The sequence below is a fragment of the Theropithecus gelada genome, chromosome 6 (assembly GCF_003255815.1).
Source record: "Theropithecus gelada isolate Dixy chromosome 6, Tgel_1.0, whole genome shotgun sequence".
Lineage (NCBI taxonomy): Eukaryota > Metazoa > Chordata > Mammalia > Primates > Cercopithecidae > Theropithecus > Theropithecus gelada.
Genome location: NC_037673.1, coordinates 67,224,729 through 67,247,764, shown reverse-complemented (window position 1 = coordinate 67,247,764; position 23,036 = coordinate 67,224,729).

Sequence of the window (23,036 nt, the reverse complement as noted above, 5' to 3'; positions counted from 1 at the left end):
TCTATTCCATGTGTTGTGCTATCTTCCCAAGAAACACAAAGTAATCATATGTTAGAGCTTTCATTTTCTCTCTTTCCTTCTGCTTGTGCATTTTCTTCTGCATCCTAGAAAAGCTTCTCAAATTTGTTCAGTACATAACTGATTCTGATTTACAATTAGTACTGATCATGTTATTGTGCTCTTGGTTTACTTGAAAGCCTTCGGTATCTCAGCATGCTGTCTTCTTTCAGCCTATTGTCTCTTCATGGTGTTATGTTCCTGTTTCACAACACAATGCCTCATTGAATTCTATTATTGCAGATTCTAAACAATCTCCTGTAATTTTCTTCTGGTTCCTATAGGCTCTCCAGAGATAGAATCTTTCTATGAGGTTCCAGAGTACTGTCCTTTATCCATTGTTCTGCAGTATTTTTAACTGGGCTCATGTTTTGCTGATGTTTACTCATTCTCAAATGAGGCAAGATCTATCCACACTGGTTGAAAGCTAACAGGTAGGTGGTAGTTGCCCTTGACTCCATTCTCTACCTGCTTCAATATGAATCAAAGAATCAACTCAGGTCTTTAAGGGATAGACCAATGTATCCAGTTCACAGTTGATTTCCCAGATAGTCATCTTGAGAAACAACCTACCGGTGAAGTAGCATCTTTCCCTACCTCCATGGTCCAGTTCTTCATGATAAGCTTCACTGTGACTTAAAATCACACTGCTCGGCAGTATCACCTGGTACCTGGACCTTGAGTTTTTAGAAAGCCCCACTCTGGCGTTTTTTTGGATTATGTCTTTCTCTACCACAAGAGGAATCTGCAAGACCAAGGGCATGTGCCCACCCAGAGCCCTTCTAGACCACACCCTAGAAGCTCAAGAGCCTGGAAATCTCTGCCCAAACAACCCCAAGCCTGCTTGCAGGACCTGTAGAGGCCTTGTCCGTAGGTACATCCTCCCAGGGGTAAACCACACCACTGGTATTTACACTCCCAGGCCCAAAGAATGGCTAGGGCAGCTATTTGCAGGGGCTCTGGACATTCCAGTTGGGGCATCCACACACGTACTCAAAGCTGCTTGCAATGAAGGAGACAGTGATGGAAAGGGAAGGGGGCCCAGGTGGGGGCCAATGAGCTTGGGCCCAGCCTTCTCCTGGCCACCACATTTCATCATGAAACTCCAAGGAATTTGAAAATTCAAAATTTGAACCTGGCCTTCCAGACTATTTTGAAAGCATATTTGTCAAAGTAAAGTGATAGAATTTATTTTATCTAACCTTGAACGCTCTGTCCCAGGTCCTGTAAATATTAGGGGTGGCCTAAGGAGCGACTTCTAAGACTCATAACTGCCTCCTCCCACTCATAAAGAAGCAGCTACTTAGTTCCAGAGGCTCTTCATAAGTGTGTGTGTCAGTAAGTAAAACATAATCAAGAAGGGTCCAAGCTTGCAGTCCCTGGATGAATTGCCATCACACTCATGTGTGAGCAGGGCTCCCAAAGCTTTAAAACTGGCTGTGCTGTTCTCTTTGCTTTACCTACACTCTATCAGGCATCTTCTAAAATTAAACAGTTGCATCCACATTGAAAATCTCCTCAGGCAGGTGTCATCCACACCACCTCCCTCTCACCCCCTCGATGATCTCCAACAGTATTCTACAGAATTTTTAGCAACCACGATGTAAACCACCTTCATGTTCCAAACAGAACTCTTGGGATCTGTGTGTGTGGTGTGTGTGCACTCCTTCAGCTTCTGTGGGTCTTTACTTCTAACAGCCCATACCTGTGACTCTTTTAGAGGACTGCCATCAAGCTATAAGGCCACTTTTCCCCAACAGACAGAAAACAAGGAACACTTGGGAATTTACATCTCCTTGTTTGGCCCTTAGACAATAATCAACTTGTATTGGAATATGAAACCCAGCTCCCTGGCCTGAGTCTGGTCAAACTCTCAGGGTAACTTCCCCACCAGAATTCCCCAAATATGTCAAGCCAAAGTTACCTCCCCTGAGGCTTTACCTGAAATCACACGCTTCCACTTCCCTGTCCTGCTTCCCCTGCTCCTCATTGGTTTCTCATGGGAACTTCAGTATCCGTACCTGGGAAAGCCAGCCTAAGACACATGGTCTTCCTTCTCCCCACCTCAGGACTTAATTTAATGTTAGGCAGATTCCAATGAGGCTTGGGTCTTTGGAACCATCCAAGGCATGCAGAGTTTGCAACAATATTTGCAGCAGCAGCCCCTCTGCGATGTTTAATCTGTAATCTCTCAGACCAACTCCTAGCCCTATCTGAAATTAGCAATAGGTCAATAGGCATCTGGTGTTGATGCTGATCCTACGGCCATTGTTAGGGGATCTTAATGACTTTTTTTCTTTTTCTTGGGAAACATGGGGAATTAGAACATTGTGATTTTTGTTTATTGTTCTTGAGTGCCCATCTTTCAGAAAATAAATTGTACTAAACTCAACAAGAGATGAGATCATTTTATGTTTGCCAAATTCCAGTGAGAAATCTCAGTCCAGAAATTATGCTTTCTTACTGATTTAATGAATGTATTTTAAAAATAAAGAGGAAAAGAATTTCCCATTAAATCCACCTCAAATGAGGTAAAAGTTACACTTAGATGCCCCAAATGCCACTAGGGCCAACAATTTCTTCCCAGGGAAGTAAGAGAAGAGGACAGAGCCCCTCCCATTCTGTGGGAATCACTTGGTTGTATCCACCCCATAAAACATATAAGCAGAGTTCATAAGTATGCCAACGTCCAGAAAAACATTATCTCACCATAAGAGCCAAAAAACAGTACAATAGCATCTAGGTGTGATTTGCCATTGTCCAGTGCAGAGAACAAGAAGTATATTAGAAAATCCAGTGGCATGTGGCAGCCAGCTCAAGCTGGCTTTGGAGCCTATTACACATCTTTTCCCAGCTCCAAGTTTAGTGAGGTCAGGCTCATTGTTTGAAATCAGCCATGCTGGGAGTATTTACACAATAGAAATTGGCAAATGTTACAAATCAGAGATTTTTTTTTCCTTTGAGGACCTAATTACCAACATATCTTATTATAAGGAATTTTTTAAAGAACCTACTCCAGAGAAGCACATCGGTCTTGATATTGACAATATTCTAAAACGACAGCTCATACAATTTTCTAATTCATCTGTGACTCTTACTCATTTCCTGTTCATTATTGTCAATTGCATAAGCACGGCACTTTATACATTTTGCATGACTGACTTTGTTCATGAGGAACAGTCTCTTATTGAAAAATTTATTTCATATTTACAAGTAGAATTTGTCATTTTGTCATCATTTTGAATTTGTAAAATTATCTTGATTTTCATTTTCATCATAATCATCAACCTTTTCTCACTAGCAAATGTAATACTCCGCTTCTGTACTTTCAGACATGATTGTATTAAAAATTATGTATTAAAAATGTTACAAAACATCACTACACTCAGCAAACAGAGTCTATAGGCTAATATATTTCAGAATAGTAAAAGCTAAAATGCCTGCTCAAAACTGCTCCCATTTTCTGTTGGTGACTGGAAATATTGACATGGTTTTGTTTGTGTCTATTAAAAAATTGTCATATAGCAGGGTAGTAGTTAATTCATTCTATAATTTGGATTTAATGAGGAAATCTAATTTATTTATTTTGTCTATAATTAATCTGATCTTCCTACTTCAATTTCTTACCATGGTTTAGCAGAGGAAAATTAACTAAATGTTCAGTACAATTTAAAGTTTATTTCAAACCAATCATTTATGTTGTTTTATACATTTATATCTTTATCCCTTAGTTCATACACTGTTATCTCTTAACTCCCTGTCATATGAGGGAAAGATATTAGCAGCCCCACCCTTCTTCTCCTCCTGGAACATTCTACTTCCTAGCTTCTGCCAACTGTTTATTTAGTCTTGTTGTTAAATGCATGATTTTTGATTGTGCATTTACACTTAATGGAAGACCAGGTGACCGTCCAGAGATTTTCCTGCTGTTCTATCCCTGTCAGGTCTTTCCCACCACCAAGACGGCTGACTGGATGCTCTGTGTGTGTCTGTGGAGTTTGACTAGCAGACTTCACTACAGGGGAGACAGTTGGGGCACTAGACCTGGGCCCCCAAGTGACATATTGGCACTAAGATTTAAATGTTTCCATTATTATAGTAATAAAATCAATGATGATAGATAAGGCATCACGCGGTAGACTAGCAGACTTGAAACCCCTCTTTCCAATTTCTCATAAGATATCCAACAAAATGAAAAGGACTACATATATTGGTAATAATAGTGTAACTACGATAAGAAAAGACCATTCCCCAAAGTCTAGGCTGCACCATCAGTAGGGATGGCCTGAGAAGCGAAGTGCTGGACTTTTGCAGACTGACACAGTCCCTCACAGAAAATAGAAAGAGGTCTGCCCCCACAAGGAGCATAGGAAGATTCCAGACCATGAAATAAGTGGACATTACACTACTGCACACAAACTGTCTGTTGAACTGCCAAGTGCAAGGTCCTTCCACCCCTCCTTCGACCATTTACACCGTCACATCTGTTGATCAGCAGTAGCCACTGTCAAGATATAGGGAAGGTAGCATTTAGACCCAAGCTAAGTCAAATTAGGTGACTGGCACCACTACACTATGTCACCAGAACACATCATATGACCCATATGAACTCAGATGGTCCTGAAATGTCTTCCTGTGTGCAAAGAGTCAGGGAAGAAGATGGCAAATAACAACAGAGATTCAGTTGCCACAGATATGATACTTATTCTTCTGAAATGTTTAATGAAGTTATTTCTTAATCAGTTCAGGCTACATAACAAATTACCATAGACTGGTTGGTTTATAAACAACAGAAATTTATTTCTCATAGTGTTGGAGGCTTGAAGTCTGAGATCAGGGTGCCAGTATGGCCAGGTTCTGGTAAGGGCCCTCTTGCAAGTTGCAGATGGCTGACCTCTTGCTGTATCCTCACACAGTGCAAAGAAAAAGAGAGATCACTGACCTCTTCTTATAAGGACACTAATCCAATTAATGGGGTCTCCATAAACTACCTCCCAAAGTCCCCTCCTCCTAATTCATTGGGATTAGGGTTTCAACATGTGAATTTGAAAGTGACACAAATATTCAGTACATTGCAATGATCATGCATAACATGCAAAAGAAATCAAAATACTAGAATTAGGGAAAGCAAAGAGATTCCTAATAACAAAAATCACCAAACAACTCAATAGTAAACAAACAAACAACCAAATTTAAAGATGGGCAAAGGACTTGAGAAGACATTTCTCAAAAAAAAAAAAGACATACAAATGGCCAACAGGTATATTTTACAATGTTCAACTTCACTCACTAATCGTCAGAGACAGGCAAATGAAACCCACAATGAGATACCATCTCACATCTGTTAGAATGTTTATTATCAAATATATGAAATATAACAAGTGTTGGTAAGAATGTGGTGAAATGGGAACCATTGTATATTGTTGGTGAGAATGTAAAATTAGTATAACCATCATGGAAAACAGTATTGAGCTTCCTCAAAAATTAAAAATAGAACTACCACATGATCCCACAATCCCACTACCGGGTGTACATCCAAAGGAAGTGAAATCGGTATGTCTCAGAGACATCTGCATTTCCATATTTGTTGCAGCACTATTTACAATAGCCAAGATCACTTGGACTCGGGAAGGGGGACATCACACACCGGGGCCTATCATGGGGAGGGGGGAGTAGGGAGGGATGGCATTGGGAGTTATACCTGATGTAAATGACGAGTTGATGGGTGCTGACAAGTTGATGGGTGCAGCACACCAACATGGCACAAGTATATATATGTAACAAACCTGCACGTTATGCACATGTACCCTAGAACTTAAAGTATAATAATAATTAAAAAAAAATAGCCAAGATAGGGAATCAACCTCAGTGTTCACCAATGGATGAATGGGTGAAGAAAATGTGGTATATCTACACACAATAGAATACAATTCCGCTTTTGAAAGAAGAAAATATTGTCATTTGTAACAACATGGATCAACCTGGAAGACATTGCGCTAAGTGGAATAAGCCAGGCCCAGAAAGACTACTACATGAGAGGTTCCACTTGTATGTGGAATCTCAGAAAGCAGAACTCACGGAGGTGGAGAGTAGCATGGTGGTCGCCAGGGGCTGAAGGGCAGGGAAGCCGGGGTCTGTTTGGGGACACACAAAGTTTCAGCTAGATAGGAGGAATAAGCTCAAGAGATCTATTGCACATCATGTTGACTATAGTTAATAACAATATATTGTGTATTTGAAATTTGGTAAGAGAGTAGAGTTTAAGTTTTCAGCACAAAAAAATGCTAAGTATGTGAGGTACTGCATACGTTAATCTGCTTGATTCAGCTATACCATAATGTTTACATATATCAAGACATCGTGTTATACACAATAAATACGTACAAATTTTATCAGTCGATTTAGAAAATAAAAAATAAATCACAGCTGAAACACCTGTATGGCTTGGGTAGATCCTGTCCCTCACTGCGGTGTCCTCTTTCTACTGCAGAGGGCAGTGGAGGACCGGTCTCTTCGGTGTCTGGCTTCAGCATTTTAGAGCAGGACTATTCCGAACAAGCCACTGTGTCAAGGCCAGCGTTCAAAGTGACAACTCTTTCTTCCACAGCAGGTTCATCGTGCGGTTAAAGACTCCATGACCCCAGAGACTTGGACTGTTTCCCCGCTCTTCCCGTATGAATCAGACATTAAAAGGAAGAGCTGTTAAAATAAAACTGATTAAGCCCTGCCAAGTCTGTGATTCTGGAAGTGGTGAATATGACGTCTCTTAGCGGTGGGGTTTCTGGGGATACGTCTACAAGTCACTTCTCTTCTTGTCTGCGGCACAGCCTCCTTCACACCCAAGAGGGGCACCTTTATTCCTTTCCACACACACAAGATTTTAACCATAGTTGCTTTCCGCAGACTAACACCCTCCCATCCTTCATGCCTCTCATGCTAAACAGATTCATCACTGTCATTGTCTCTCTTTCCAGCGGAGAACTGGTGGCCCTGCATCCAGAGCAGGCACATGGCTCCAGAACAGCTCTGGACACTGCTGTGGATCCAAGCAGCAAGGACACTCTTGCTGTTGTTATTAGTTGATACTTTGCAGAAATGGCATCAGACTCCTCCTGTGGATCTTGACTTTCCTGTTGTTCAGTCAGTAGTGGGTTGCAGACACTTTTCGTGCAGCTTTACGAACCTGTGGATCTGCCTCATCCTCTGTACCTATTGTACCCATTCCCTACATGCTCACATTAAAGTGTTCTCCTGCCAGTGAATATTTGGGTTGTTTCTATTCTGGGTTATTTTTTATTTTTAATTTTTGTAGGTACATAGTAGGTGTATATATTTACGGGATACATGAGATATTTTGATACAGGCATGCAATGCGTAATAATCATATCACGGTAAACAAGGTATCCATCTCCTCAAACATTTGTCCAATGTGTTACCAACAACCCAGTTACACATTTTTAGTTATTTTAATGTAGAATTAAATTATTTTTTATATAGTCACTCTGTTGTGCTAGCAAGTACTAGGTCTCACTCATTCTTTCTATTTGTTGTTCCCATTAACCCTCCTCACTTCCTCCACCTCCCCCTACTACTCTTCCCAATCTCTGGTAACCATCCTACTCTCTAGCTCCATGAGTTCAATTGTTTTAATTTTTACTCCCACAAATAAATAAGAATATGCAAAGCTTGTCTTTCTGTGCCTGGCTTGTGGTTGTTTCCTTTTTTTTTTTTTTTTTTTTTTTTAACAGAGTCTCACTCTGTCACCCAGGCTGGAGTGCAGTGGCATGATCTCAGCTCACCGCAACCTCTGCCTCCTAGGTTCAAGCGATTCTCCTGCCTCAGCCTCCTGAGTAGCTGGGATTACAGGTGAGCATCACGATGCCTGGATAATTTTTGTATTTTTAGTAGAGACAGGGTTTCACCATGTTGGCCAGGCTGGTCTCAAACTCTTGGCCTCAAGTGATCTGCCTACCTCAGCCTCCCAAAGGGCTGGGATTACAGGCGTGAGCCACCATGCCCAGCCAGTTGTTTCTAGTTTCTATTATCGTAAATAATGATGCAGTGAATAGCTGCACACATCTGTAAATATTTTGTCACAGTACATTCTAAGAAGTAAAATTGCTGGACATAAGATACAGACCTTTTAAATTGCAATATGATTTTAAGCCTCTCTCCACCTGACGTTGGGCATGATGAGTAGAAGGAAAAAGGTCCACAGAGCCCAGCAGCAACAGGTCTAGGACGCCTCCACCTGCACAGGGGCAGAGCCTGTTCCCTTAAGAGTTTCTGAAGTGGGCTCCACAACAGCTTTTTGAAAACCCTCAGTGGACAAAAGGCTACTCATGCTGCTTTGGTAGAATTGGACACAGCCAGGGAGCTCGTCAGAAAAGGAGCTGCTAGTCACAGGCAGCAACAAACCCACCCCGACACGGGGATCCACTGTGGGGCTGCAATAACTGCTCCTTCTCTGAGTGATACAGGACATTCTGAGGAAGTAGATGTGACGCCATCCAGATCCTACAGAAGACATAGGAACAAAAATTTTCTGTCGTTCACTCAAGAAGTGGCTGGCAGATGGGCAGTATGTAACGACACAAGCTCAGTGAGTACAAGCTGAGACATGACGGGAGTCTACGGCCTCATCTACACAACTTGATGCAGCTCTTCCAATTAATAGCCAGCATCTGGCTGAACTATTATAGGTGATAAAACATGCCACCCTAAAACTAATTAAACTGCCAAGATGAGGCATAAGAATGAAGATGCACACACAATGAAATGATGTTTAGTCCTGATGTTGGTCCTTAAAGAGATCCTGTTTAGCCATAGCCTGAGTCCCTGACTCCATTGCACACTTGAGCCAGGATGGAAAGGGCTCCACTCACCAATCATTATTTCTCCCATATGCATGCCCTCTGCAGCTACCACTGTGTTCCACCCACAGGAGAATGACAGTGGGCAAGTGCAAACTGACTGGAACTGATAAACTGGAATGACATCCTGTTCACACAAAGGTGCACGATTTGCTGGGCAAAAGGCACAGCTTCATATGAGCACAACAGTAGTCTTCACCAGAGATCAATGAGCTGGTGAATGTGGTAATTTAACCGTGACCAGGAGCCCATAGTTAAGGGAAAGGGCATCCCCGGCCATTGCCTGTATGATGAAGACTACAGGTGTGGGCTCAGGGATGTCCCCACAGTCACCAGCATGAAGGACAGCAAACACAAATGACTCTCAGCTCCTCTATATCTACTGGGCATACCTGCGTATTGCTGAATTATTGCTAGTAAGGTTAGAAAGGATTCATCCTGCACAGACTGACCACATGTAAACCTAGAAGCTGAACGCTAGTGCCATGAAGACTTTGCATTCTTTCCTGTTTAATTGTACCATCTGAAAGACTGCTAAAAGTTCCAAAATAGTTCTAAAGAACAATTGGTTTGAATTTCTCAGGTGAAACCCTAGAGCTTGCATCCCACCCTTTTCATAATAGTCAGCTTATTATTAAACGAGTGAGACAGCATCGTCAGCAGCCTGATTATGCTGTGCAGAGTTTCTTACAAATGTAGAACCTCAGTATATTTACATATGTCTGGAGCTCACCTCTAGCCTGAATCATCGGCGTGCTTCCTGGTTACCATAAGAAAAAAATCTGGGGGCAGTCCTTTTTTTATTAGAGACAGGGTCTTGCTATGTTGCACAAGCTGGCCTCGTACTCCCGGCCTCAAGCAATCCTCCCACCTCTGCCTCTGCCTCCAAAGTGAGGAAGATTACTACAACAACCAAGAATGTAACATTTATTTGGTTGAGTAAAATAACCTCTCTATGAACTTGCTCAGGACAAGGAAGCTGCATAAGCTGTTGAAATTTAGGGAGATATAACTCTTGACACAATTCTTCCTCTCTAAAAATAAGAATGGCAGCTTGAGGCTACAGTTTTGTTCCAAATGTATGAGGCTAAGCTGCCTTTCAGATGAATTGACTAGCTGTCTCTTCAGAATGGAGTCAGTGACTTAGAATTGACTCCATTGGTTGTGACTTCCAGTGACTTCGTTGGTTATTTTCAGCATGACCCTGGCTGTGGATAGAGGCAGAATGCCTCGAGGATGAGCCTGTGTTGGAACAGAGATCATGACTTTATCCTGGTGGTGACTGGCCAGCTATTTGGCTGCCAGATCTGGGACATGCCTAGAGCCTTATGAATGGGCTGCCTCAGGTGACCACCATCAGCTGTCCTGGTTTGATACTGACCTATAAATTATCCATAGGAGTGACAACACAAATGGATTTGGGGACTAATTCAAAGAAAGGAATGTACAAAAATGGGTCATAAGATGAAGTTTTTTTAAACCTAATCTTTGTTTAACAAAATAAAAGATGTAGAATATTTGTAAAGCAACTCATTTTGCTTGCTCAGAAGTGGTCCTTTAATGTCTTCTTTGGAATAATGGTTAGTTATTTAAGTTATTTAATAGTGCACCAGCAATTTCTAATTTTTAAGAAGTGTAATAAGGGCTTGGTGAACTAAGGCCTGCAGGCCAAATCCAGCCCACTGCCTGATTTTGTATGGGCCCTGAGCAAGAAGAGTTTTTACATTGTTTTAACATTTGGGCAAAAAATCAAAAGAAGAATGACATATCATACCTATGAAAATTATATGAAATTCAGTTTCTAGTATCTGTAAATAAGGTTGTATTGGAATACCGCTTTGCTCATTAGCTGACATATTATCTGGGACTGCTTTCGTGTTTCAATGGCAGAAGTGAGCAGCTGCAACCGAAACTGCATAGACCACCGAGGCTGAAATGTTTGAAATCTGGTCTTTCACAGAAAAAGTTTGCAGAACACTAATTCTAACTTTATTCTAAAAAGTCGAACATTGTGTGGGCTCCTTAAGTAAAATTGACAAACCAAAGGGCTCCAATTATTTTTCTTTTTTATATGCTTAAAATAAGCAAGTGGATCTATTTCATGGCTTTGGTCAAATACTACCTAAAATATTTCTGGGTGAGGGTTAATAAGAGATGTCATTCAGAATCTTACACTGGACAGTTTTACCAGTTGTTGATCCCAAGATGCTCAGGAGAAAATGGATTTACCAAAATGATTCCAAATCAAAATAAAATTTTAAGTTGATGAAAAGTTAAATATATACTGAGAAAAATCTAAATTGTACTATACAATTGTACAATCCTAAATTGTACTATATTACAATCCCACCAGTAACATTTATATATCCTTGTATGTATCCATTTCCCCATATCCTTGCCAACAACTGACCTAGTGAAAAATGATGCCTTTAAATTTATAGTTTCCTGCTTATATGTGACAATAAGAATGTTTTCGTGTTTATTGGTAATTTTTTATTTCATATTCTGTGAATTGCCTGTGTATATCCTTTGCCAATTTTTTTACTGAGTTGCTTTTCTTATTAATATTTAATTTTGTAAGATTTACTATTGTTTAGGGGTCTCAAAGTGCAGTCAGTTTTCAGAAAGCAAACACAATCTGATACCACAATCCTAATTAAATTCTTGTCCAAGTCAGTGCTGGGGTTAGCATATTGCCCCTAGTGTGTGTTGTACACCTAGAATAAAGCACAGAAAATTGCCAGATGATACATTAGTTATCTTGTCTAGCAAAAGCCACGTACCTCTTCTTTCCTCCTCTAAATAAGCAGTTCAAACAAAGAAGGAAATTGATCATTAAAAATAGCTGCTGATTTTATCAGCAGGACTCAACAATAGTCAAAATCAGTTTTGGGCTCTGACAGCAACAGCAAGTATTAAACATCCTCGTGTGTGCAGTAATGATGGTGATTTTTTTAGAAGATAGCAAAGGAATGTCCAGATCCTCCTGCAGAGGAAAGCGGCTAAGCAAGACCAAATCAGTTCGCCTGGGGGAAAGATTGGAGATGGAAGGAAGCTGAAGCCTTTGGAGTGTGTCATGATCAGTCAAGGTGAGGTGGATCAGCTGACAAGTTCAAAGGGCAGGGCCAGGACCAAAGACAGGAGGCAGCCTATAGTTTAGGGCATGGATAGATCTGGAAAGATAGAGAGGTGGAGAGTGAAGCAAGGCAAGCCCTGGGAGCTTGCTGTTCCAGAGAGGGAGGTCACAACCTGCAATAACAGCCTTGGGACACATGTACGTGGGTGCCCAGGCTGAGGGGCCCAGGTTCTCCACTCTCACTGTGAAACCTCTGGATGCCAGGGACCGTCCCAGAGAAATGGATTCATTTGGTCCAGGGTGAAGTCCAGGCATCAGTATTTTCTAAAACCTCCCAAGTTAGCCTTCCTTGAGAACCATAGCCCTTAAGAGTCAAATCAACAAGAGTAGATGGAAGAGGTGTGGCTGCAGCCCTGTGCAGGTGTGTAACTGCTGTGCTCGGAATGATTACCCCCAGCCGTAGTGGAAAGCTACTCTGGGCTGCCCAAAGTCAGATTTGAGAGGGCAATAAATCCCAAAGTACTATGCCATACCATGCCACAGGGAAGAAGCTTACGCTAGAGGAACTGTGTGCCATAAATTAATCTAGGAAACATGGCAGAAGTGGCTGGTCTGAGCAGAACATAATGTGTTTTGTGTGAGACTCCTGTGGGTGTGTGGATCAACTACATGTCAGAATGTTCCAGTTAGAAATATAGATGAATCACTCAGGATAGAATGCTGAGCTAAGGATGTGCATTAGGCACTCACTAAAAAGAACTGCTACCTAAGGAATCATGACCCCCAAAAATTCCTGTGTTGAGGCCCTAACCCCCAATGGGATTGTATTTGGAGACAGGGCCTTTAGGAGATAATTAGGTTTAGATAAGCCCATGAGGGTGGAGTCCTCATATGTCCCTTATAAGAAGGGACACCGGAGAGTTTGCTGGCTCTCCCCAACCCCCAAAGCCCCCACCATGTGAGGACACAGTCAGCAAGTGGCCTATAAGCCAGGAAGAGGGCCATGACCAGAAATTGACTGTGCTGACACCTCAATCTTAGACTTCAGCCTCCAGAACTATGAGAAAATTAATATCTGTTGTTTAAACCACCCAGTTTATGATATTTGGTTATGCCAGCCTAAACTGACAAATACAAGAGCCATGGGAAGGGACCAGATTACACGAGGAGAGGCAGAGAGGGAGGTGAGACCATGCACCTATAACTGAACCTCGGGACCCTATACTTACGGCAGGGCAGAGCAAAAAGATACAGAGACGATGCAAACAAACGGTCAGAGAAATAGAAATAGAACTAGGAACATGCCAAGAGAGAAGAGATTTGAAGAAGGCAGGGGTGCTCTGCAGAGTAATTGGAGAGAAGGGCACAGTGCAGTGAAGGGAGAGAAGCCCTGCACATCCTCCGCAATGAGGCAGCCTTAGAGAGACAATTTCACATGACGGAGAGAGGCAGGCAACACATTGCAGAGAAGGAGTTCTTTTTCTTCTGCCCCTGGTAGGGCTTTCAGCCTGGACTGGTTAGTCCAGCTGTGGGCCATAAGGCTTTGGGCTGGAAAGAACATTCAGAACTCCTCCTCCAAAATGAGAGGATCACTTGAGGCCAGGAGTTCATGAATAGCCTAGGCAAAGTAGCAATACCCAGTCTCTACAAAATATTTAAAAATTAGCCAAGTGTGGTGGTGCATGCCTGTAATCCTGTTGACTCAGGGGGCTGAGACAGGAGGATCACTTGAGCCCAGGAGTTCGAGGCTACAGTTGAGCTATGATCACATTGTCCTCTAGCCTGTGCCAACCTGGGCAATGGAATGATATCTTGAGGAAGAAGAAGAAGGAGAAGGAGAAGGAGAAGGAGAAGGAGAAGAAGAAGAAGAAGGAGAAGGAGAAGGAGAAGGAGAAGGAGGAGGAGGAGGAGGAGGAGGAGGAGGAGGAGGAGGAGAGAAGGAGAAGGAGGGGGGACGGGGAAGAAAAGGAAGAACTCCTCCTAAACCAGCTGGTCCACCAGGAATGGTTGCTGCCTGTGTCTGGAGCCCACAGAAAAAGCAAACAGTGCTTACCTCATCCCCAAGATACACAGTCAGATTACTTTGTAGGCCTTTTCCTCATGTCCCCAGTTCCTAGCTATAACCTCATTGAATCTAGGGCCCAGCCCCTTGCCCCTCAGCCACAGGAACTGGGGGCTCGGACTCTCTCAGTTACCCACTGCCAGCTCCCTTTCTTGGGGCTGGTCCCTGCTTCCTTACATTAGCTTAGGCAAATCTCTGATTTGTACCTTAGACACTTAGCTACGACAAGGAACTGCAGCCATCTCCTGGAAGCCCTGACTTCCGGCTACCTCAGGCGTGGCTGACGCAAGACCAGGCATGTCAGTACTCCTCCACCTTGCATTAGGAACTCGCTGCTGCCAGTCATTGGTCCCTACTGGTCCCCTTCCCCATCCCACCAGTGCCCTATGCCAGCTTAGTCTGTTCCCTGCCCTCTGCCCCTCTGCCTTGAGAGCCCCAAGCATGCCAAGAGGTTGGGGCCACAGCACTAATAACACATTCTCATACTTTGCTCAGAAGCACTGTCCCAGTTGGCCCTGCTGAGTGCCTCAATGCCTCTGCCAATATGGGAGTCCATCACTTTTTTAAAATAATGTGACTGGACATCTCAACCCATTTGTCTCAATTACAACTCAACAGAGAAAATTCAAACACTTAACAGGGTAAACATGAGAGCTGTCTCCAGCCACAATAGTCTTCTTGCTGGAATTCAGTCATGACAAACCTTCTCTCACCTCCCTCCCTCCATATCCTCCCCATAGAGCCTGCCTGTAGCTCCTCAGACCCAGATGATTCCACCAATGAATAGACAATAGGCTTGAAGCAAGTTTCCGGGACCAAGCCAAACCCATGCTGTCTGTGGCCCAATCTATAATGAATGATTGGGGATCTTGGAAAATGCTGTGTGTCGTATATCACTCAAGGAACAATTTCTTGTTGTCAACTTTTTAAAAGTGATTTCCAAGAGGACTTGGAAAAAAAAAAAAAGGTCCACAAGACAACATCACACTCCTTGAGCTTTGTAGAAGCCTTTGATGTGCTCAGATGAAAGAAACGGTCCTGTGTAATTAATGTAAGCCTGTGGACAATCCCCTAAGGTCTGATAGCTGTTGGACCAAGCCTGGCGGATGCAGAGGAGGAAACAGGAGGCATTCCAGCCCTGTTTGCAGCTTCAAGAAAAGTTAGATGAGCCCTAAGTCTGTTATCACCAGTTCCCCATAAATGAGGCAGAAATGAAACCCAAACCAGAGCCTCTGCTGAGAACCCGGATATACAGAAAGGCTATGAGCATCTTTGGCCCTGGCAAAGCTACTAAACTGCCTCAGTTTCTCCACTGGAACTGAAGATGGATGCAGCTTGGACCAAACTCAATACATGTCTATACTGATACTATTCCCTACAGGTATGCGCCCTTGCTCACTCCCCAGCCCCCTCTCTCCTGCCGTTAGTCACTCCATAGATAGGACTGGTCAGCCCATCAACCCAAATATCTGTATCTCTAAGAAATGGTGGTGGCCTCCTTCCTCAAGAGCTGCATGTTGCTAAGTACCCCCAATGGTCAGATTCTATCTGCCTCTTCAGATCCTGGGTATGGATCTTTTATTGCTATATCCATTTTCTTGGCCTGTCCCATAATCCTCAGGCAGGCAAAAGATATAATATTATACAGAAATATAGATAACATGGCCCAAGTGGCCCACCTTACGAAATCATGCTAAGTTAGTTATAAACACAAATATCTCCTCTTACCATCTTAACAAGTCCAGCATCAGAACCAAAGCCATGCCAATTACTTTTCCGAGTTACTTGGGCCAGAGGCTATTAGTTGGAAGAATGATTCAAGTGAGGGCGGAGAACATGCCGCCTACTCAGGTAAACAGCTGCCAAGCGTCAGAACAGTCCAGGCACAGGCCGTGGGAACACTGAGTCCCAACCCTGATTTTGTCCCAAGGTCACTCTGGACTTTGTTTTCTGTCTGCCTCACCTTCTTCCTTTGTGGATGAGAACACTGGCTGCCTGCCAGAAAGGGCCAGGCTGAGGAGTCCCTAATGAGAGACCTGGCAGCAGTTTATGGGTGCCCTGTGTAGAACAGCACGTCCTCGTTAGCCCACATCCGCCGCCTCTCCTCAGAGACATCAGCAGCTCCCCCAGGCAGCTCAGAGGATGCAGACACCCACAGGCCTGTCAGCGCTGTGGCCCCTCAGGGGGTCTGAAGGCCATTCGGTTGTATCATCACTGATCATAACCAAATAATGCTGTGCTTCTATTTCTGCCAATCAGTAATTGACTTAGGATGCTTAATAAGAGCCAGACATCATCACCTCATTGACAGCCCAGCAAACACAGTGGTGCTCATTCCATTAATACTGCTGAGGTTTTATATGGAGTTTGTTTTTGATGCAGGGGACAATGGAGAGGCTCAACTGACCAACGGAAGTGGTCGGTGAAGACTACTGCCCACCCAAATGGTGGGGAAACTTCAGCTTTAGGCCAGTCTTTTATTATATTTTATTTTATTTATTTTATTTTATTTCATTTCTTTTTTTTTTTTTTTTTTTTAAACAGTCTCGCTTGTCACCAGGCTGGAGTGCAGGGGCACAATGTTGGCTCACTGCAACCTCCGACTCCTAGGTTCAAGCGATTCTCCTGCCTTAGCCTCCCGAGTAGCTGGGACTACAGGCACATGCCGCCACGCCCAGGTAATTTTTGTATTTTTACTAGAGACAGGGTTTCACCATGTTGGCCAGGATGGTCTCCATGTCTTGACTTGGTGATCCCCATGGCCTCCCAAAGTACTGGGATTACAGGTGTGAGTCACCGTGCCTGGCCTAGGCCTGTCTTTTAACTTGCATCTCTCCATTTGTCATCTAGCTTTGAGTCACTTAAAATAATTGGTCCTCTCTTGGGTGAAATTGGACCATCCTTGGATCACAAAAAAATATTCCTGAAGGTAACCTACCAAACCTGTATCCGGTATTCAGTAATGAACCACGTTCTAATTACAAGGGCCTCACTTTTGGCAGTTCACAATATCTTTCCCTCTTTCCTTCTCTATTCCTTCTCCTTCAGAATCTGCATCAGCAGCCAGTCAGCGCTGGGAACCATAACTGCATGAGTTCTTACGTCACCATGATTATTGGAAAGAAGAGCGTGGTTGCGTTCAACTCTATCTGTGGTCATATGATCAGAGACCCAGGAATGACAAATCCTGCCCTGTCATCACATTTGTTTCCTACAGCAAGATTCCAAGAAGATATATGCAAGGTGCAATAGCAATATGAGAATAAAATATCATTTTATTAATTGCTCTCAAATGCCTGATGTTTTGAAAAGAGCTCCGTCAAAAGTATTGAGTTGGCTGGGCGCAGTGGCTCACGCCTATAATCCCATCACTTTGGAAGGCCAAGGTGGGTGGATCACCTGGGGTCAGGAGTTCAAGAGCAGCCTGGCCACCATCTCTATAAACACAAAAATAAGCCAGGTATGGTGGCAGGTGCCTGTAATCCCAGCTACTAGAGAGGCTGAGGGAGGAGAATTGATTGAACCTAGGGGTCAGAGGTTGCAGTGAGCCAAGATCACGCCTTTGCACTCCAGCCTGGGTGACAAGAGCAAGATTCTGTCTCAAAACAAACAAACAAAAAACCACTGAGTTATGGCCAGGTGCAGTGGCTCACACCTCTAATCCCAGTACTTTGAGAGGCGGAGGAGGGAGAATCACTTGAGGCCAGGAGTTTGAGGCCAGCCTGGATAACACAGCAAGACCCCATCTCTGCAAAAGATAATAATAATAAATAAATAAATGGTGAATTAGAACAAGTCGATTCTGCTTGAGACCTTAGCAGGACTTATTACCTCCCTGCCAAACCTAAATCTAGGGATTATCAAGCTCAGATGTGCTTTCAGAGAGCTATAAAGAGATGGATTAACTTTCAGGGCCACCCAGCATGCTATCATCCAATTTCTTCGACTCAGCATGAAAGAGAAAGAAGTGCATACAGAATAAAGTGAAAACAAGAGAAGAGTGGTGGAACCAAAGATGGCATCCTTCAAGGCACATTGACCCACCTCCCAGTAATTGTCTGGAACTCTGTTCCATCATCAGATTAACAAGTTCTCTCCCTTTGGAGAGATACATAGAGGTATATACTCACAGGTGGCATGAAGAAGGAGCAGTGTTCCTTCCCTTACAACTGGCAACATAATTATTGCTATCATTAAGCCGAAACAAACATTCCTGTGTCTATGCAGTCATCCTAGGAACCATCGCTTATTTACTGTGCTTCTCCTATGTAATAGGCATGGTGCAAGGTATCCACAACACCAACAGAGCTCTCTCTAGTGATTATAGCTTAAGACAACACTAAGACTCAGATGTTATATTTCAGAATGCAACTAGGAATGAGACATTGACATTGGCTACAGAAGCCCCCAAAACAGGCCTAGGCCTTGGCAATAGAGCTTCTTGCATGGTAGAGCAGGCACTCAGCTTCAGGTCATGGGGGGAACTCCAGCTAGGAAATTAATTCTGGCACATAAAAGGTAAGTAACCGAGATGTCATCTAATAGTCCAGTCAAAGGTAACAATAGGGGTGTCCTGCCAAGCAGACAGATGGGCAAAACCCACTAAGGTTGAAGGGAGGTGGTAAAATGGGAAGGGAGAGGACAAGATGGGTAAGAGAATGATACAATCTGAGGGTGACTATGAGTAACTGTTATCCAACTTGGCAGTGGGTAGGCAGTTGACCAGGGAAAGATTATTTCAGGCAGATGGAGCAGTGTATGCACAGGTCCAGAGAGAAAAGTTGGCAGATTGTATGTACCAGTTAAGTATTGCAAAATAGGGAAAGTAACAGACACCTGGGAAAAAAAAGAGATAAGTTTATTTTTGTCTTAAGTGAAAGTCCAAAAGTGGGCATTTCTTAGTTGATATGTCAGCCCCACCAAGTCTTCCCTGACCTGGACTTACTTTTCTCTTGCTATTTCATCACATTACCAGAATTACTGTCTCACGATCTCGTGATCATGGCTGCTTAAGCTCCATGCTTGACATCTGCATTAAGGAAAAAGAAATAATCATATTTGCTATTTTGGAGGATGACTGTTCCTACATTGTGAAGAATGACTTGGAGGAGACAATACTTGTTACCAGGCTATTTAAGTAATTCAGGAAAAAGATCATTGCAATCTGGATCGCTTGAGCTCAAGAGTTCAAGACCAGCCTGCACAAAATGATGAAATCCCATCTCTACAAAAAATACAAACAGTCAGCCAGGTGCCTTGGCATGTGCCTGTAGTCCCAGCAACTTAGAAGGCTAAGGCAGGAGAATTGCTTGAGCCCGGGAGGCAGCAGAGGTTGCAGTGAGCCAAGATCACACCATTGCACTCCAGCCTTGGCAACAGGAGTGAAACCCTGTCTCAATAAAAAAGAATATTAAAAATTCAAAAACTGATGATAAACATGAATCCAAAAATCCAGGAAACACACATATCCCAAAAAGAAAAAAGAAATCCACACCTAGAGATATTGTGGTGAAAGAAAACCAAAAGAACAGGAGAGGATTTTGAAAAGTAGCCAGAGAAAATTCATAGATTATTTTTAATGTAGTTACAGTTTGACTGAAAGCAAATTTCTCAACAGCAACAATGGGTATTTAGAAAAGAAAGAGAAATAACTGTCAACTTAGAGCTGTGTGCTCAAAAGCAACTATCATTCAAGAATACCAGTTGGTCCTGATTCCAGACAATTTAGGGTGAGTACATTTTGTTACTGGCAGCAAATCCTTAGGGGTCTGCGGCAACCTCAATTCTTGACTCCTCAGAAGAAAGAATTCAACCGAAGGACATAAGGCAGAGTGAGAGACTGAGGAAAGTTTTAGAGCAGAAGTGAAAGATTGTTTAAAAATTTAGAGCAGGAACAAAAGGAAGTAAAGTACACTTGGAAGAGGGCCAAGCAGGCGACTGGAGAGAGTCAGTGCACTCTTCGACCTTTGACTTGGGGTTTCTTATGTTGGCTCTCTTTCTGCATTACTTCTCCCCTCTTGTTCTTCCCTTGGGATGGGCTGCAGGCATGTGCAGTGGCCTTCCAGCACTTGGGAGGGGCCACATGCACAGCGTGTTTACTGGAGTCATACGCATGCTCATTTGAGGCATATTCTTCCCTTACCAGTGGAATGTTCCTAGAAGGTCATGTACCAGTTAAACGCTGCCATTTTTCCTCTTAGTGCGCATGCTTGAACCCACTCGCCTAACTACTGAGATCTTATCAGGAGGCTGCTGATCACCAGTTTCAGGTTTTTCTCTCTGTTAGGAGACTGCCTTTCCCTGGCACAGGCTGCAGCCAATTATTATCTTAGAGAAACAGTGTAACAACTGTCTGACCATTACCTGACATTCACCTGACATTCCTGGTTGGGGGTGGCAGGAGCCCTGCCCTGCCCTGCTCATGTCTGACTAGCTACCTACTGTAACAATTTGACTCTGTCGCTCTCATTTAACACAACTAAAACAATGGGCAAAATTCATGAGCAGCTGTCTCAGGAATATGAAAAATAAATAATAGATAACAGAAAGATTGAGGATGGATGCCAAAATTCTAAGAATTGATCTGGTAGTCAGTTTCCCCTTTTTTTTTCCTTTCTAATATCTCTTGGCCTAGATTCAAAAGCAACACAAAACTGGGTGAGGAAAGGAAGAGCTCCAAGAGAAGCCCTCTCCTTCTGGTCTAAGGAGTGGGAAAGGAGATTTCTAAAGGTCAGAGAAAGTAGGAGAGAAATCCATGTTCTTTTTCTCCTTATTTCCATTTTTTTCTTACCCATAGCAGCAGCAACAGTGGTAGCAGGCACTTCCAGTCTGAAAGAGAGGAATCCTTCTCTCTGACCAGAGTAATTGTGATTCCAAGAGCATGGAATGAATTCCTGTTTCTCTCTCTCTTTCTCTCTCTCTCTCTCTCTCTCTCTCTCTCTCTCTCTCTCCCCCCACCCTCCTCCCATTGCTTGTCGTTGGATCCTTGGACAGAGATGCAATAAAAGGAAGTACAGAGCAGAAGAAGGAAATGAAGACCCCATATTTCTAGACCGAAGACTAAGAATGGAGGCCCCAGTCAGCTGGAAAATGTTACAGAGATCATGGAGATGAAAGAACTCAAGAGAGTAAACAGAAAGTGTGTGTAAAACTCCAGGCTCAACTCCAAGCTGTGTATGCATGGATCTGACCTTAAGCAGTATATTAAAAGCTTTGAGACCTGCACTATAAGGCAGACCACTTCCTCGGTCCCAGATGGGCTAATGTATATGCTGGACAGATCCAAATAGTATTACATAGGCTTTGAAAGCAGAACTGATGCAGGAACCACAGCGCACAGAAAGTAGGCCAAAACTTGAGACCTGAACCAAACAAGATCATTGTCTCTTTTAAAATAAATCAACATTGTCCTTAAAATCTAAATAAGACCTAAAGTTTCATAATGGAGGAAGTTTGCCACACAAAAAACACTCACTTTAAAAAAATTATACAGAGCAAACATTGGAAAGAATGACTTTTTACGTGAAGACAGACTAGGATGCAAACATGAAAGATAAGCAAATACAATTATAAATATATTCTTTCATTGCTTTACAAATATATAAGTATATTTGTAAATATATTTACAATCTACATTTAAAACAAAACAAAATAAAACTGTGTCATGTAGCAAAAGCAACATTTAGATGGAAACATATAGCTGTGAATTCTCCATGAATAGCTCATGTTTCTGCACAGCCTGAGTCCTCTGAGTGAAGGCATTTATGGCCAATGCATAAGGAAACACTTCAGGGTAATAAAGCTTAGAGACATCTCACTCCCTAGAAATAACCCAAGGTAACAAAGATAAAGACCTCTTTCTCCTTTCCTAGAAGAGATTTACTTACATTTCAGGATGAGTAATTGCTCTCTCTGAAGTGAGATCCCAGACAGATCCCAGAAGTTTTATACAAGTTGAGAGTCTTTCAATTTCAAAGTTCTTCTTTTGAATGCTCCCCATTCATTACAGGTACCATGATACCCTCATTGTTTCACCCCGTAGGATTAGGGCTTAGGAAAACAGCACTATGAAGTTATTCTAGCTGGTATTTAACATAAGATATTTGAAAACAATCATGAAATGAACCCAGGTAGAAAGAAGAAGATGTATTTCATTTAATTGAAGACACTATTGATTTTATGCATTGTTTTTTATATATCATGAGCAGAAGAGGGAAATTTTAGATATTTTTAAAGCTTATTTTAGGCTTGTTTGGGTACAGTTTTATCAGCATAGTATCATTCAATTGTTTTTCAACTTCAAGTTGTCAGTGTCTGTGGCTTTTTTACATAATATTATTTTCTGTGCTGTTGAGAAAATGAATGATGCAACATTTCTTAAAAGAGTGTGCCATGATTGTCTCAGGAATTTTGTTCCTTTCTACAGGTTTTGATGCTGCAAAGGATCAGAATATGCTATTCCAAAATATGCCACTTTGATGTATTTTGAGCTGAAGTCACTTGAGAAACAGCAGATTCAAGAAGGGCTCTCTGACCACCTCCTTTCTACCTAAAAGCAGGTCATAAAATTTCCCATGAGAAAGGTACCCTTCCTGTGCCAACAAGTTGTATTCTCATCACCAGGGATGGAGCATTGATACCAAGTTTAATCTGTACAAAGAAACCTACTGAAATAACCCTTATCTTGCATTAGTTTCACCCACATATTTCCTAGTCACTTTCCCAAAATTCATCATCCCTAGCCCAAACCCCTTTTTCCTTTGTCTTGTCACAACTCCACAATTTATTCTCTTTGTTGAAATGGTATATAAGATCTCAGGTCTATCCAATTCTTTGGGTCATCATTTCTTTTCTATAGAAGCTCCAATGCCATGTAAAGAAAGTGAAAAGTGAAAAGACAGGCCATAACCTGGAAGAACATATTTTCAACACATATTACCAGCCAAGGATTAGTATCCAGGATATAGTG